The following is a 16,660-nucleotide window of genomic DNA, read 5'->3' as shown; positions in this document are numbered from 1 at the left end:
TTTAATCCGTGCTTTACAAAAGTTTCTACAGCCCATTGTTTGAAGCAGTGTCATGGCTGCCATGAGCCGCGCGGGGTACCCGCCATGTCTCCAACGCCTTGTCACGGTTCGCGCGGCTCCCCCCGTTGGAGGTTCGAGTCCTCCTTCGGGCATGGTTGTGTGTGTGTTGTCCTTAGCATAAGTTACTGTAAGTAGTGTGCAAACATACGGACTGATGGTTCAAATGGCTCTGAGCACTTTGGGACTTAAGATCTGAGGTCATCAGTTTCCTAGAACTTAGAACGACTTAAACCTAACTAACCTAAGGACATCACACACATCCATGCTCGAGGCAGGATTTGAACCTGCGACCGTAGCGTTCGCGTGGCTCCCGACTGAAGTGCCTACAACCGCTCGGCCACATCGGCCGGTCTATCATGTGTTCTAGAAGAGCTGTACGGTCGTCAGTGGCGCCTGTTCTTTCGAGAACAGTTACTATCTTCATATCTATGGTTAAACGTTTCCCAGCCATTGACCTTCGTCTGTGCGAATGCGCACAGGCTGCCGGAACTCTTACTGGAATCGTCACCTTAGTGTGAGCCAGTAATGAGTGGATGGACAAATACCTATTAAGTACATTACGTAATCGGATTGTGGACGGTTGGGGATGTGAGTCTCACGGGAAGCGTGCGAGGGATAAATTCCTGCAGTCGTGCTGTTCATTTGTGCCCTCGATAGCTCAGATGGATTGAGCGTCTGCCTTGTAAGCAGGAGATTCTGGGTTCGAGTCCCAGTAGGGGCACACTTTTCAGCTGTCCCCATCGAAGTATATCAACAACACCTGTCGGCAGCTGAGGGTTTCAATTAATTATCAGTTGTGAAGGTGATTCGATGAACCCTTTACCAGGCACTTAAATGTGTTTTGCAGGGTTTCCATACAGATGTAGATGATAACTCGTCCCGTGTCGCACGTGCTCAAAAGGATTCATACTGCAGAATGCATGCAAACATACTCACCGAAAATACGGGCGAATATCAAGTGCAGGTTGCCGAGTGCTGCATATCCACCTTAGACAGATCGGCTTTTCCTGCCAAGAAGAACAGGAAGTTGCTGTCTAGGAACAATCAGAGCTAGAGGAAGGGTTGATAAATACTTTTTGAATTGCAGACTAAACGTAAATAACGAAAATACATTTTTGGTAAAAATTGGTCAAAACATAATCGTTTGCCCTCCGTATTGGATTAGCTGTTTTGAATATTGAAAATCTGACTCCAGATTCGTTTTCAGCGACATTAAAAATATATATGTAACACTCAGTTCATGCAAATCGAAGTAATAATATAACTAAATGTTTTCCCTAAACTTTGAACACTTTTTTTTCGAGTAACGATTTTCTCAGAACGGCATGCAGCATAAATTAAAAGTGGTTCGATCTCTTAACTTCTACCTCTGACCCCTAAATGTAAACACTTTTCTTAGGAACTTATAGCTATAATATGACATTTGTTAATATTAACTAATTTTTGTGTAGGCATAAGGAGTGAAACAAACCCCCAAAAATCGAACTCAAAGTTCGAATTAGCACTGTATCGTTAAATTTAAGGTTGTTTCATTGCGGTTAGGTAAGTGCTCCCATAAATTTTATGTATTATCGACTGATGTTATCCATTTTCAAATTCAGAGAAATAATGTAGTATCAACTGATGTTACCCATTTTTGAATTCAGGTAACATCTGACGTGGCACACTGCACGCACTCTGCGTACTCCAGTCTCGCAGGCCCTTGATCAAATCATAATTACGGGCGCCATTTTTTATTGAAAATCTAAAATTAAGCTCATAGTATTATCACTCGTAATTCCCAAACAGATCCTTCGAATGTATTTTCATTGTCTCAAAAAAAAAATTTCAAATGTACCCTTTTTTGCTCATTTGTATGAGAATCTGGCCGTAACGCCGGAATATAGTCACGAGATTTTTTTTCAGAGACGCTGTACGTTCGCGAGAAGACTTTCGTTCTGCGCGTGTCGAAGGACATTCCCCAGATATTACTGTGTGTGTGCTACTCAGTCGTGCCATTTAAGTGTACATCTTTGCATAGTTTTCCTTTCATGATGTAAACAGTGTTCCGCTCAGTTGCTAACTGGCCAGTGAGTGGTTCCGAAGGTGTCGGATTTGCGGTGCGTTCGGTCTGCTAGGACAACAGCAGACTAGCGTGGTGCGATGGCAGAAGCAGACACTGAGGGAGCTAGCTGCTGGGACGCCAGCGAACAATTTATGCCAAGTAAGACGAAGAGGACTATTCTAAAATTACGAGCCATCTCAAAAGTGTTAACCATTGGTAAATCTTGCAGTTGAGTCTGACAAAACTGGCAGTTTTGCCTAGAGATACATTACAGAGAGAGATACAGGAAATCCCCCCACCCCCCTCAATGAATTTTTGGTTGTGATGACAGGCCGATTGGTAGTGTAGCCCGAGATCTAAGTTAGGTTGGAAGGTGGTAATTTGATTGAGAGTTGTTTACGCCAACGATTATGAATGTCGACTAAACGTTGTGCGAGCAGATTGCCCTGTAGCGTAGCCTAGTGTTTCCGTACGCGCCACATTTAACACACTTTCTCTAACTGTGTACAAGTGTCTCACAACAGCCACGATAACTACGTTTCTGGTGGGGGGAGGGTAGAGTCCACTATGTAACTTTCACTGCAAATTTTAGTAACAGCATAAACTAACCGAAATAGAAGCGTAATTTTAACTATATTTCCTTTTGTGGGAAAATAATGGTTCTCCTCTTTCGGCAGCAACTGTAATATGTAGGCAACTTATTAGTTTTTTTTAACTCTGAATCATGATCTCAATAGACGCAGTGCTTTTTTTACGTTACTTGATTTGTGGTCTATAGTAAACCATGCAACGAATTGGTAAATTCTTTGAAGTTTGACGTGTGTTACATAGACGACGTCTGCAATGTTCGTAAGGCCAAGTTTGCATATATTCGGTGTCTGTTTTTTTTTGGCCATTTACTGTATAATTAAGGGGAGGAGGATTATGTTCAAGGAGCAGTGCATTAGCAGTCTATGGATAAATTGAGAATTTGGATCTAACGAACGGCATGCTCGGGCAGTTTGTGCTATTATGTTGACCACTGCGTAATTCGGACACAGTGATCATTGCCTCTCCCTAATAACCAGGGGACTCGGTTGCTAATCCTGGTCTGGCACGAATTTTCAACAGTGCCCATTGACTAAAGTCTGCGCCCATTGTATGCTAATATCATTGTTTCGGTGTTAAATTGTATTTTGTTCACGATACGTCGTTTAGCTTTTTCATGGATAACAGCTTTGAAAAGCGTACAGGTTGTAATGATATTCGCTCGTCGTTAGTCCAAGGCAACTATAGCGATTTATAAACACACTTGTAGTTCGTATTAAGCCTACATACTTAATAGTGTCCTGTGTTTCTTTACCAAGAACTACTTTTAGTATTTTGTTTAAATATTTATAGACTGCAGGCTTGGATGAAATATGAAATACATATCCGAAGTTCCTGTTCATACTGCAGATACTGTTTCATCCGTACTAGGGCCCAAAACATTTCATCTAATACAGAAGGACACAATTTGTCTCGAGATTTAGCTATTTCTCGTAATAGAGGCCTTGCTTCGATATATTTTTTTCTAATTCTTGTTTGGATTTAATCTTAAAAGACACTAACTCTTCCACCAGTTATTCGATATGTGGTTTCATCCCTTTCGTAGCCTAGAGTTCCTAAACGGTCGATAATATTAATGATTTCCTTTCTCAATTTTATTTTCTGTAAAATCTCCTGTTTATGGTTATTGCTAACATGTTTCACGTTCTCACTTTTATTATTTTTATTTTTCTAGTTTTGTGACTGGTAGCCAAATTTTTTTTGAATCTAGTTTTTAATTCTGAAATAGTAACAGTTGAAGGTCAAGAGAAGATTGCGATCTATTTGAGGAGAGTGGCTTGGAGATTTTTTATAATAGACGTACACAGGTCATGGGGATCCTTACCTATATAAATTTACTTCGAGTGTGATGTAGCCCATTCTCTTGTCATGATCTCGGCTGTATCGTAGCACATTGTCTCGGTTAGGTTGGAGATTTTAGTTGAGAGTTGCCGAAGTCAACGAAAGTGATTACAAAGTAAAGACTGTGCTAACAGAACGATCTGTAGCGTAGGCCAACACGTTCTTTCTGTCCTTTTAAAGCCTCTTTTAATTAAAAATAACTAAAGCTGCAAGATACAATCACAAAAACTGTGTTAGGTAATAGAGTAATCCCAGACTATTGTTGTGTAAGTTGTGTGCGTACACTATTTTTTTTTGTCAGTGAATATACATTTTTTTACTCATTTGCTGGGTTTCAGTTTTCCCGTTTTCCGGCGAAAAACGTTTTCCTGTGAAGGGCCCATTAGCTTGTCGGTTATATTTGTGACTTTCTCGACGGTCAGTAATTTCGTGATAGTCCATCCACCGGCGTCATTGTCAACATCGAATATAGATTTAAGTATTAGGAAGGCTAATATGAAGCTAATGCATGAGTAGGTCTAATAATTAATAAAAATAGGAATGCGGGTAAGCTACTACAAACAGCATAGTGAATGCATTGTTGTGGCCAAGATAGCCACGAATCCCACGCCTACCAAAGTCGTAAAAGTAGTCCTCAGATGATGAAGAAATTGATGGAATGTGTGATGAGATAAAAGAAATCATTCAGATAGTGATGGGAGATGAAAATTTAATATTAATGGGTGACTGGAATTCGACAGTAGGAAATGGAAGAAAAGGAAACGTAGTAGGTGAATATGGAATGGGGGTAAAAAATGAAAGAGGAAGCCGCCTGATAGGCTTTTGCCCAGAGCATAACTTAATCATAGCTAACACTTGGTTCAAAAATCATGAAAGAAGGTTGTTTACGTGAAAGAGACCTGGAGATACTGCAATTTTTCATATAGATTATATAATGGTAAGACAGAGATTTAGGAACCAAATTTTAAATTGTATGACATGTCCAGGGGCAAATGTGGACTCTGATCACAATATATTGATTATGAACTGTAGATTAAAACTGGAGAAACTGGAAAAAGGTGGGAATTTAAGGAGATGGGACCTGAAAGAACTGACAGAATCAGAAGTTTTAGAGAGTTTCAGGAAGAGCATTAGGGAACAATCTACAGGAATGGGGGAAAGTAATACTGTGTGATGGCGGATCTGAGTGGTGTACTGTCAAGGGGAGGGGGTTCCTCCGGGATCAGTGTTGGGGCCGCTCCAGTTCCTTATTTATATAAATGATATGCCCTCAAGTACTACGGGTAACTCTAAAATATATCTGTTTGCTGATGACACTAGCTTGGTACTAAAGGATGTTCTGTGCAACATTGACTCCGTTTCAAGTAGTGCAGTACATGACCTCAGTCCATGGCTTGTAGAAAATAAACTAACGTTAAATCACAGTAAGATTCAGTTTTTACAGTTTCTAACACACAATTCAACAAAACGTGACGTTTTAATCTCACAGCATGGGCATATGATTAGTGAAACTGAACGGTTCAAATTCCTAGGTGTTCAAATAAATAGTAAGGTGTTGTGGAAAGCCCACGTTCAGGATCTTGTTCAAAGACTTAATACTGCCATTTTCACTATTCAAACGGTACTGACAGTGAGTGATACTTCGACAAGTAAATTAGTCTACTTTGCTTATTTCCATTCACTTATGTCGCATGGTATTATGTTTTTGGGTAACTCTTCCCATTCTAGAAGGATAGTTTTGGCTCAGAAACTGGAGGTTCGGGCAAAAAGTGGTGTGAGTTCATGAAACTCTTGTCGACCTCTGTTCAGGGAGTCTGGGTATTTTGACGTTGGCCTCTCAATATGTATATTCCTTACTGTCGTTTCTTGTTACCAATATTAGTTTATTTCCAACAATAAGTAGCTTTCACTCGGTTAATACTCGGGAGAAATCAAACCTCCATTTGGATCGGACTTCCTTAACTCTTGTGCAAAAATGTGTGCAGTATACTGCTGCATCCATTTTCAATAAGCTGCCACTCGAATTCAAAAATCTTAGCAGTAATCCACGCGCTTTCAAATCGAAACTTGAGTGTTTCCTCATGGGTCACTCCTTCTATTCTGTCGAGGAGTTAATTGAAAAATTAAGCTGATTCTCATTGTACTGCTGATAGCGTTTGCTTAAACTTATGGACTGATTTTCTCTCAGGTTCATGAACATGTATTTCTATCTGTTATTACTTTTTTGTTGTAAGTTCATGTGTCGCCCTAACCGCCGTCTGCTTCACGTCTGCTGTTCAGCGAGCTACCTTAATTTAAGTATTAACTGTATTTTTCTTACTTGTCACTTCTTCTTCCGTGTGTTTTTGCTTTTAGGAAGCTTTGATTGTCGAGTGCTAGTAATAGAGTTACATAGATTTCGTGTTTGTTTTGAATACAGTCAGAGAGAGTCCTTGTAGTCAGCCATAGTGCCAGTAGTGCTAGTGTTTGTTTCGAATGCAATCCAGAGACAGGTAGTGCTATTTTCATTGTTTTCTACAAGAAGAGGTTAGCAATCACAGTTTAGTCATTAATCAGCCGCCCTTAATGAATTAGCAGTCTACTTAAAAGTTGATTAAGTCTCTTCAGTAAATTGATTCCTTAGGACGGATAGGATGTGTGACTTATGTGTACGGACGCTGGCCACTCTTCGCGAACAGCTGAGCGTGTTGATGGCCGCGGTCAGCCGTCTTCAGGCTGCTGCCCCGGAGTGTAGCGGCAGTGGGGAGTCTGGTGCGTCACATGGTGCACCACAGGTGTTAGACGCTTCACCCACTGTCCCTGCTGTCGAGACATCTTCGCGGGTACCGGGCGCGGTTGGGCCACCCTCTCCCCAAGAGGAGTGGCGGTTTCAGCGGCGTTCGCGGCGCACGAGGCGGAGGGTCAATGTTGAGGCTGGCCGTGTGGCATCGCCCGCTCTGCCTGTGAATGGACATGTGGCTGCTCCTTCAGCAAGGTCCAAGCAGGCACACGGGGGGAGGGGTTTATTAGTTATTGGGAGCTCCAACGTTAGGCTGGTGATGGAGCCCCTTAGGGAAATAGCGGAAAGGTCGGGGAAGAAGGCCAGTGTTCACTCTGTCTGCTTGCCGGGGGGTCTCATCCGAGATGTGGAGGGGGCCCTACCGGCGGCGATAGAGAGCACTGGGTGCACCCGACTGCAAATTGTTGCTGATGTCGGCACCAATGACTCCTGCTGTCTGGGTTCAGAGGTCATCCTCAGTTCCTACAGGCGGTTGGCGGAGTTGGTGAAGGCAGAAAGCCTCGTTCGCGGGGTGGAATCAGAGCTGACTATTTGTAGTATCGTTCCTAGAACCGATCGCGGTCCTCTGGTTTGGAGCCGAGTGGAAGGCTTAAACGAGGCTCAGACGATTCTGCGGAGAGCTGGGGTGCAAATTTCTCGACCTCCGCAATGGGGTGGAGAAATGTAGGGTCCCCCTGAATAGGTCAGCCGTGCACTACACGCCGGAAGCGGCTACAAGGGTAGCGGAGTACGTGTGGAGTGCACATGTGGTTTTTTTTTTAGGTTAGAGAATTCCCTCCCTAGGCCCGACAAGACGCCTCCTGAGACGCGGCAAGGCAGGAGTAGGCAAAATGCAACAGGGAATAACAATATTAATGTGCTAATAGTAAACTGTAGGAGCGTCTATAGAAAGGTGCCAGAACTGCTCTCATTAATAAACGGTCAAACGCCCATATAGTACTAGGGACAGAAAGTTGGCTGAAACCACATGTAAACAGTAATGAAATCCTAAACTCAGATTAGAATGTATATCGCAGAGAAAGGCTGGACAGTAAAGGGGGAGGTGTGTTTATAGCGATAAGAAGTGCAATAGTATCGAAGGAAATTGACGGAGATTCTAATTGTGAAATGATTTGGGTGAAGGTCACGGTTAAAGCAGGCTCAGACATGGTAATTGGATGTCTCTATAGGCCCCAGGCTCAGCAGCTGTTGTGGCTCAGCACCAGAAGAATAATTTGGAAAATATTTCGAGTAGATTTCCCCACCATGTTATAGTTCTGGGTGGAGATTTTAATTAGCTGGATATAGACTGGGAGACTCAAACGTTCATAACGGGTGGCAGGGACAAAGAATCCAGTGAAATATTTTTAAGTGCTTTATCTGAAAACTACCTTGAGCAGTTAAACAGAGAACCGACTCGTGGCGATAATATATTAGACCTTCTGGTGACAAACAGACCCGAAATATTTGAATCAGTTAATGCAGAACAGGGAATCAGCGATCATAAAGCGGTTACTGCATCGACGATTTCAGCCGTAAATAGAAATATTAAAAAAGGTAATAAGATTTTTCTGTTTAGCAAAAGTGACAAAAAGCAGATTACAGAGTACCTGACGGCTCAACACAAAAGTTTTGTCTCAAGTACAGATAGTGTTGAGGATCAGTGGACGAAGTTCAAAACCATCGTACAATATGCGTTAGATGAGTATGTACCAAGCAAGAACGTAAGAAATGGAAAAGAGCCACCTTGGTACAACAACCAAATTAGAAAACTGCTGCGGAAGCAAAGGGAACTTACCAGCAAACATAAACATAGCCAAAGCCTTGCAGACAAACAAAAATTACGCGAAGCGAAATGTAGTGTGAGGAGGGCTATGAGAGAGGCTTTCAATGAATTCGAAGGTAAAGTTGTATGTACTGACTCTGCAGAAAATCCTAAGAAATTTTGGTCCTATGTCAAAGCGGTAGGTGGATCAAAACAAAATGTCCAGACACTCTGTGACTAAAATGGTACTGAAACAGAGGATGACAGACTAATGGCCGAAATACTAAATGTCTTCTTCCAAAGCTGTTTCACAGAGGAAGACTGCACTGTGCTTCCTTCTCTTGAAGTCGCACAGTTGACAAAATGGTAAATATCGAAATAGACGACAGAGGGATAGAGAAACAATTAAAATCGCTCAAAAGAGGAAAGCCCTCTGGTCCTAATGGGATACCAGTTCGATTTTACACAGAGTACGCGAAGGAACTTGCCCCCCTTCTTGCAGCGGTGTACCGTAGGTCTCTAGAATAGCGAAGCGTTCCAAAGGATTGGAAAAGGGCACAGGTCATCCCCGTTTTCAAGAAGGGACGTCGAACAGATGTGCAGAACTATAGACCTATATCTCTAACGTCGATCAGTTGTAGAATTTTGGAACACGTATTATGTTCGAGTGTAGTGTCTTTTCTGGAGACTAGAAATCTACTCTGTAGGAATCAGCATGGGTTTCGAAAAAGACGGCCGTGTGAAACCCAGCTCGCGCTATTCGTCCACGAGACTCAGAGGGCCTTAGACACGGGTTCACAGGTAGATGCCGTGTTTCTTGACTTCCGCAAGGCGTTTGACACAGTTCCCCACAGTCGTTTAATGAACAAAGTAAGAGCATACGGACTATCAGATCAGTTGTGTGCTTGGATCGAGGAGTTCCTAGATAACAGAACGCAGCATGTCATTCTCAATGGAGAGAAGTCTTCCGAAGTAAGAGTAATTTCAGGTGTGCCGCAGGGGAGTGTCATAGGACCGTTGCTATTCACAATATTCATAAATGACCTGGTGGATGACATCGGAAAGTCTTTGAGGCTTTTTGCAGATGATGCTGTGGTGTATCGAGCGGTTGCAACAATGGAAAATTGTACTGATATGCAGGAGGATCAGCAGCGAATTGACCCATTGTGCACGGAATGGCAATAGAATTTCAATGTAGACAAGTGTAATGTGATGCGAATATATAGAAAGATAGGTCCCTTATCATTTAGCTACAAAATAGCAGGTCAGCAACTGGAAGCAGTTAATTCCATAAATTATCTGGGAGTACGCATTAGGAGTGATTTAAAATGGAATGATCATATAAAGTTGATCGTCGGTAAAGCAGATGCCAGACTGAGATTCATTGGAAGAATCCAAAGGAAATGCAATCCGACAACAAAGGAAGTAGGTTACAGCACGCTTGTTCGCCCACTGCTTGAATACTGCTCTGCAGTGTGGGATCCGCACCAGATAGGGTTGATAGAAAGATAGAGAAGATCCAACGGAGAGCAGCGCGCTTCGTTGCAGGATCATTTAGTAATCGCGAAAGCGTTACGGAGATGATAGATAACCTCCAGTGGAAGACTCTGCAGGAGAGACGCTCCGTAGCTCTGTATGGGCTTTTGTTGAAGTTTCGAGAACATACCTTCACCGAAGAGTCAAACAGTGTATTGCTCCTTCCTACTTATATCTCGCGAAGAGACCACGAGGATAAAATCAGAGAGATTAGAGCCCACACAGAAGCATACCGAGAATCCTTCTTTCCACGTACAATACGAGACTGGAATAGAAGGGAGAACCGATAGAGGTACTCAGGGTACCCTCCGCCACACACCGTCAGGTGGCTTGCGGAGTACGGATGTAGATGTACATACTGACACGTTCCATGACCTTGAAGATTTGCTCCTCAATTTGGGCCTACTGAACTTGACATGCGCTAAGAAAGAGGGTAACAGAAGATATATTGAATTTAATTTATGAAAGGAGAAAATACAAAAATGCTGTAAATTAAGCCGACAAAAAGAAATTCAAACGTCTCAAAAATGAGATTGACAGGAAGTGCAAAATGGCTAAGCAGGGATATCTAGAGGACAAACGTAAGGATGTAGAGGCGCATTTCACTAGGGTTATGATAGATACTGCCTAAAGGAAAATTAAAGAGACCTTTAGAGAAAAGAGATTCACTTGTATGCATATCAAGAGCTCAGATGGAAACCCTGTTATCAGCAAAGAAGGGATTGCAGAAAGGTGGAAGGTGTATATAGAGGATCTATACAAGGGCAATGTACTTGAGGACAATATAATGGAAATGGAAGAGGATGTAGATGAAATGGGAGATGACATACTGCGTGAAGACTTTGACAGAGCACTGAAAGACCTTAGTGGAAATAAGGTTCCGGGAGTAGGCAACATTCCATTAGAACTACTGACAGGCTTGGGAGACCCAGCTCTGACAGAACGTTACCTTCTGAAGAGCAATATGCATGAGACAGCCGAAATACCGTCAGACTTCAAGAAGAATGAAATAATTCCAACTTCAAAGAAAGCTGGTGTTGACAGATGTGAAAATTACCGAACTATCAATTTAATAAGTCACAACTGCAAAATACTAACGCAAATTCTTTACAGACGAATGGAAAAAATGGTAGAAGCCGACACCAGGGAAGACCAGTTTGGATTCCGTAGAAATACTATAACATGTGAGGCAATACTGACCCTACGACTTATCTTATAAAGTAGATTAAGGAAAGGCAAACCTACGTTTCTAACATTTGTAGACTTAGAGAAATCGTTTGACAATGTTGACTGGAATACTCTTTCAAATTCTGAAGGTGGCAGGGGTAAAATACAGGGAGCGAAAGGCAATTTACAATTTGTACAGAAAGCAGGTGGCAGTTATAAGAGTCGAGGGATATGAAAGGGAAGCAGTGGTTGGGAAGGGAATGAGACATGGTTGTAGACTATCCCCAATGTTATTCAATCTGTTTATTGAGCAAGCAGTAAAGGATACAGGAGAAAAATTCTGAGTAGAAATTAAAATCCATGGATAAGAAACTAAAACCTTGAGGTTTGCCGATGACGTTCTAATTCAGAGACAGCAAAGAACCTAGAAGAGTAGCTGAACAGAATGAAGTGTCCTGAAAGGATGATATAAGATCAGCATCAATAAAAGCAAAACGAGGATAATGGAATGTAGTCGAATTAAGGTGGGTGATGCTGAGGGAATTAGATTAGGAAATGAGACATTTAAAGTAGTAAAGGAGTTTCGCTATTTAGGGAGCAAAATAACTGATGACGGTCGAAGTAGAGAGGATATAAAATGTCGACTGTCAATGGTAAGAAAAGTGTTTCTAAAGAAGAAAAATTTGTTAACATCGAGTATAGCTTTAGGTATCAGGAAGTCTTTTCTCCGAGTATTTGTATGGAGTGTAGCCACGTATGGAAGTGAATAATGGACAATAAATAGTTTGAACAAGAAGAGAATAGAAGCTTTCGAAATGTGGTGATACAGAAGAATGTTGAAGATTAGATGGATAGATCACATAACTAATGTGGAGGTATTGAAAAGGATTCTGGAGAGGAGAACTTTGTGGCACAACTTGACTAGAAGATGGGGTCGGATGGTAGGACACGTTCTGAGGCATTAAGGGATCACCAATTTAATATTGGAGGGCAGCGTGGAGGGTAAAAATCGAGGAGGGAGACCAGGAGATGAATACACTAAGCAGATTCACAAGGATGTAGGTTGCAGTGGGTACTGGGAGATGAAGCTTCCGCAAGATACAGTAGCATGGAGAGCTGCATCAAACCAGTCTGTGGACTGAAAACAACAACAACAACAACAACAACAAAAACAACAACAACAACAAGGTATTTGTCTGATGTGTAACCTTCAACAGAATTGGGGCAGACAAGAGGGTTAGATTATATGTACTTTCCATTGAAATTGATCCATAATGGGGAGATACTCAATGGGAAAATAATATGCTACTTTATTATCCACAGACCGCAAATGGACTGATCATGAACGAGGAATGAAAATTTAGTCACACTTCTGATTGTACACACATTATTTGACCCCCCCCCCCCTCTCTCTCTCTCTCTCTCTCTCTCTCTCTCTCTCTCTCTCTCTCTCTCTCTCTCTCTCTCTCTATCGCGCGCGCGCGCGCGCGCGCTATTTCTACTAAATAATTCAGTTCATTAATGGTGTAGGAAGAGATGGTTAGCAAGAAATTCTTTAGGCTCCTCGTAAAGTGAAATCTGTCAGTAGTAAAGCTTTTTATGGCTGCCGGCAAGTTATTGAAAGCATCGTTCTCCTTAATGATGGAGACTTTCTTGCACCAAAGTAATTAACTTACCAATTTTTCATGAATAATATATTCATAGTGAAATTTTTAGAAAAATTTTGAAAGACAGGTTTTGCGGGCAAATTTCAAACATAAAAAGACCATAGTGTTCATTATAATACAACTTCTCCATGGTTTTTAATTCCTACTCCGAAGTTTTCTTTTGTTTCCTTTACTTCTTGCTCAGCAGACAGATTGAATAACATCGGGGATAGGCTACAACCCTGTCTCACTCCCTTCCCAACCACTGCTTCCCTTTCATATCCCTCGACTCTTCATGCCCTCGAGTAAGAAAACTGACCATTAGAATTCCATGGTTCTGGGATAAATGGTTTGAGAGGAAAGGTACATTTAGTTAGAAAAGTTACGGAAAATTTAAAGTTGTATTGCACTTAACAACGTACATGCACTCATTTAAATTCATAGTTTCTTTCACTTTGCAATAGTGCGCATGCTGTACAAAAACATAAAATTTGTTTCATGATATTTACTTTTTTTATTTCTTGCAAGTCTTCTAGAACTTCTCTCGAAAACTTTGTGGGTAGATCTTGGCATTTGTTTTGTTCAGAAACGTTATTACTGTAGCAAACAACTGACTACGAGACAAGAAAAAATGTATTCAATATGTGAAAGCTCAAAGCTACGGGTAAAATGTCCCTAGGCTTATCATCTCAAAGAAGAGATGGCACAGAGAAACAAGTGGGCATGTCTTACATAGCAAGCTGCCATTTAAACCGACATTTAGGACCTTCAAATAAGGATTTGGACTAAAAGACTTCCATATTCGCACTAAGTGTAAATAAAACTGGTACAATCACCAATAAACAAAATTATTTGCATTGTTTTCGGGGTTCCTTTTGCCTTTCGGAATAAATATATTGCGAATCAGTAGTTAACGTACCTGGTTCCCCAAACAGGAGACGACTAGAAACTTCCGTAATGTGGTGGTGTAGAAGAATGCTAAAAAAGTTTTGATCGAATAGCTGATGGGGAGATACGAAATCAGATTAGGGAGCAGAGAAATTAATGGCACAAATTGACAAAAAGAAGCGATCGGGGGTAAATGTCATATTTCGATTCCACCCATCCGCTGTGACCCATGACGTTCTGCATGACGTTGATTAGTTGCATTTCGAAGGATACCAGTGGCCTTATTAAATGTTAACTGTTATTGCCTTCGTTTCTAGAGCAATTTATAATGTTAGTTAACTATGATTTTTTTCGGAATATATCGTGATGAACTCTGGGAGGAACCACAGAACACAGCTTAAATTGTCCTTGAAGAAACGAGTAGTGATTGTATTTTTATTTTTCTTATCCGACGCGTTGGGGAATCCAAGGTATAATGGGGTACACAGTTGATAACTTTGATTAAATGTACAAAATTGATAAATAAGAGAGTTACAAATTTTTATATGAACACATTATGATGTATTAATCACAAAAATACAAGAACATTGCCATAAAATAAAACAACAATATTTTCTCACTCAAAAACAGAAATTTATATCATTTGCAAGAGGCAGAATGGGGTAGTAAATACAAGTGATTACAAAAACGTATAAAATTATCGGAAATGCAGAAAATATTGGCTTGCTCGGTATATTTTTTTTAGTTTAAAGTGAGTATTAATATCAAACTACAGTTTTCATGTATCGTATCCTTTTCTTGAGGCTGTTTACAAAATTCACACACGGGGAGACACTCATCATCTTCGCTATCTATTCCTGCACAAGAAAACGTGTGTCCATTTTTTGCACGTGGAACAAGCGACCCAACCTCCAATTGATTTTGAATATAACCCACCACAGTATACACATTGACAGTCAGAACTTTCCTCGTAATCACTCTCGTTAGTATTGTATTCTCTCTCCTTTTTTCCATTTACCTTCAGACTCTTTCTCTCTTTTTTGAGTTCTTAATTTTATTCTCTTTCGCAAAAAGTTTTCTGTTTGCTCTTTCTTCTTTGTCAAAGTTCTTTTTTCTATTTCTCCCATTAATGACTTTTAACTCTTTTTTTGTACGGCGAATCAGTTAAAACAACGTTGTTCCCCCTTTTCAGTCTCGCTCTTTTCTTGCTTTCGTTAACTTTTGACAAGAAAATCAGAATCTCAGGTGAAATATGAAATGAGGAGGTTGTGTTGTCAGTTGTCATCAAAGAACACCCAAGATTAGAACAATTAGCCTCAATAACTTTGTTATTCTTAGGCGGCAGTTCATTGTAACAATTTGCTGAAACCTCGTCCGCTTGATTATCCAGCCCGTTTGAGTCGTCTTTTTCAGCTGGTGTGCTAGGTGGAGGCAATTCCAATTGTTCAGATATAATAACCTCTTTATCTGACGGCCTATCACGTCCGCTGTCAGTTGTGTCTGCCGGGAGGAAGTGTGCGTCGTGAATATGGATGGGTCCGTGGGCCATATTGCAGTAGCTTCGAATCCTTTAATAGCGGTTTTCATTGTTGCGCTTTAGACGAAAGCTGAACCAAAAAGCGTTGAAATTTGAAAGATAGTTACGACTTTCCCTGCGTGGCTTCGCAGCCATATTCGAAGCTGATCACTATAACGAGGATTTATAAAACAAACATCAAGCGGCTGAAGTCTGTGAGAGCAATGTGGTGGTAAAGAAACGCCACTCTCCCTCGCGTAGTCCATAACGTCATTGTTCGTGGTATGAGCTGAGTGGCCATCTGATATAAGGAGAACTGGGACGTGCTTTGATGCCTTAGAAAATACCACAAATTGTGGAAACCATACAAAGAATGACTCTGTGGCCATCCATGCGGTGCTGTGGACCTCAGCGCAACCTCCTGCTGCCAGTCATAACTCAAATTCTTCCTGCTTCTTCTTTCGTGGAAAAATAATCGTAGGAGGAATGTCAGCTCCGCTTGCTGACGTACTAATGAGGATGGTTGCAGTTTCGCCCCTTTCTGCAGAGGTTAACGATCGCACTGGACGGTTCCCTTTGCAAGCTGCGATGTTCGATTAGTTTTTAGCATTAACCGAGAAGCCTGTTCCATCACAGTTAGTTATTTGAGAAGTAATTAGTTTGTGATTGTCAGTTACATCTGTAAGCAACGAAAAAAACCTATCGACAGCTACTTTATTAAAATCCATGATTCTTGTACCAGATATTGCTTCGGGCTTGCGAACAAACCCGCATTTGCTTCTTCATTGTTTCATGATGTAATAAAGATTTCGATTTGTTTTGCTCGAAATTTTCGAAAAGGTATCTGCGAAACGTGCAAAAATTGAAATGGCAAAACTGTGCACCTGCCGAAATACGAGTGCGTATACTCATTTGAAAAAATGTTCCTAAACTGCTTCTGATACGCTAGAGGTTACCGCACAGTAAACAGCAATTCCAGTTGACCGTTTGCCTGCACCGTATAAAGTACGGCCAATAAAATATTTTTGTAGGGAGGACACATCATCTCATCCTGAATGGAGAGTTCATCTATACGTGTAAAAGTAACCACTTGTGCCAGAGGGAAGTGTGTTGGGAGCCTTACTGTTCATGTTGTATATTAACATTACAGATAATATAAGAAAGCTCACATATTTCGAAAATGATGCAGATATCGACATTGAGGTAAAAAAGTTCGTGTGAAGCGATATGCACATACAGGGGAAATGAAAAATGTGACCATCTACATGGATACTCTGCAAATCACATTTAAGTGCCTGGCAGGTTGTTCATCGAACCACCTTCACAAGTCTCTATTATTCCAATCTCGCAT

General features: G+C 41.2%; 1 non-coding gene across 1 annotated transcript; it reads left to right on the top strand.

Annotated features, from left to right (window-relative positions):
* Window positions 1-706: 706 nt before the first annotated feature.
* Trnat-ugu (transfer RNA threonine (anticodon UGU)) lies at window positions 707-781 on the top strand. The gene has a single exon. It is a non-coding gene; the product is annotated as a tRNA-Thr (tRNA).
* The last annotated feature ends 15,879 nt before the right edge of the window (window positions 782-16,660 follow it).

Source organism: Schistocerca gregaria, unplaced genomic scaffold (assembly GCF_023897955.1).
Source record: "Schistocerca gregaria isolate iqSchGreg1 unplaced genomic scaffold, iqSchGreg1.2 ptg000526l, whole genome shotgun sequence".
NCBI lineage: Eukaryota > Metazoa > Arthropoda > Insecta > Orthoptera > Acrididae > Schistocerca > Schistocerca gregaria.
The sequence above is the reverse complement of the archived record's forward strand: the minus strand, read 5'-3'. Positions and strand labels throughout refer to the sequence as shown.